This window comes from Cyprinodon variegatus, unplaced genomic scaffold (assembly GCF_000732505.1).
Source record: "Cyprinodon variegatus isolate N-32 unplaced genomic scaffold, C_variegatus-1.0 Scaffold39, whole genome shotgun sequence".
In the NCBI taxonomy this organism is placed as follows: domain Eukaryota; kingdom Metazoa; phylum Chordata; class Actinopteri; order Cyprinodontiformes; family Cyprinodontidae; genus Cyprinodon; species Cyprinodon variegatus.
Window position 1 is genome coordinate 253,811 of NW_015150492.1, and position 1,945 is coordinate 255,755.

Here is a 1,945-nt window from a genome sequence, read left to right on the forward strand (position 1 = left end):
ATTTATTTTTCAACTCTTCAATATTATGTTATTACATTTTTAAAGGTCTAAATTGCGTGACCATCTTTTCTATAATCGTTTTGCTTCTGTAAACACCAGAATTTCCCTATTGTGGGACAAAAAAGGTTTTCTATTCTATTCTATACATGCACAAAGTGAATTCAGTGTTAATATGCTTTTTAAAATTTCCAATAAACTTCAAATTTATCCATCCATTCATCCACTTTCCTTCACGCTTATCCCAAGTGGGATTGCTAGAGTTGCTTGTGCCTATCTCCAGGGCAACACAGAGACAAACAGGGTAGCCATTCACACACACACCTAAGGAGAATTTAGAGAAGCCAATTAACCTAACACTCATGTTTTTGGACTGTGGACGGATGCTGGAGTACCTGGAGAGAACCCAGGCATGCTCAGGGAAAAAATCATCATGCAGACAGACCCCAGGCCAGGAATCGAACTTCCTCGTTCATCTGTTACCTTTTAAATATTTCCAATTATATTTCTAAAAATATCATTGCTTTTATACATTATGCCATTTAAAAAACTGATTTTTTTAGTCCTCCAAAACCCTCACAGCCCAGGGTGCAGACCGGGAAGCATAGTTGTAGTTTGACACACACCTCTACAGCTTCTCTACTGTTACCATCTTTTTAGAAAATAAATAATTTTAAAGGAGTAAACCATGATAATTTATATAAATAAAAATCACTGCAATTGGGTTAAAAGTAAAAAAAAAAAATTCAATCTTCGTCATGCTCCAGGGTTAGCTGTGGATTACCACAGGGATCATTGCTAGGACCATTCTCATATATGCTCTCAATTGGTAGAACTACTAGACTGCATGGGAGTAATTTCCATTATTAATGCTGATGATAATCTGCTATATGTTTATTAATCCAGATGAAACTAACCCATTACATAAGCTCTAGGCATGTTTTGAATACATCCAAACCTCGATGACCGTCAACTTTCTGCATCTGAATTCAGGCAAAACAGATTCCTTTTCTGTGGACCAGACCTCAGCAGATGGGCAATCACGCTGAGCCTGGTTCTGCTGGAGCTTTATTCTGTTAAAATTGAGTTTTCTCCCCCGTTACTAGATGCCTGCTTGGTGTGAGGGATTGCTGTCGAGTCAAAGTGATTAGCTGGTTTCCATTATATAGAACACTACTCCAATCCGACTGTATGATCTGGTTGAATTGTGTTTTTTGGAAATTGGTTTTCCACTTAGAATACTAGATGAGATTTGCCTGTTTAGTGAACAGCATGCAGTCTTGGGCTCTTAACGTTCCGCTGTTCACTTAAAATGATAATAGTGTTAGACAGCACAGTTAGACAGTTGCCTGCAATCCTTGGCATGACAGGACGTATAAGCACATCTCAGAGTTCAATAAAAATACATTTGCTAACTGAAACGTCTGTGACATGTAAATGTCTTACCTTCATACATTTTGGGTTTTAAATCTGAAAGCTTCACTACATTTATGCAACTTTTTATCTACTTTCCTCCAGGAAGGTTTAATCCAAGTTTGACCATCGCTATTAACATGTATGCATTGCGTAATAACATTCATAAGGCTGAGGGCTGTCTGGATTAGCCACAGCAGTCCAGTGCTCCTATTCAACCCTGGATCGTGTTCGTACTGTTGACCCTGTGAAAGGTGAAGGGATAGGAGCTAGGAACAGGAGGAAGGAGGTCTAATTGGAAGTAATCCGATCGAGCCCTTTGCTCAATCCGAATACCTCAAATCGGCGAGGACACTAAAGCCACGGGGGAGGGTATGTGGATTGGACATTGACTTTAACTGAGGAAGTAATTAAGCTATTTTATTTGCCCGCTTGGACTAGTGAGATTTATAAAAGCTGCAAGTTACTGACCCTCAAATTCCATTTGACATCCCAGTGGAAGGACAAAAAAAGCATCATACGTTAGTCACCACTT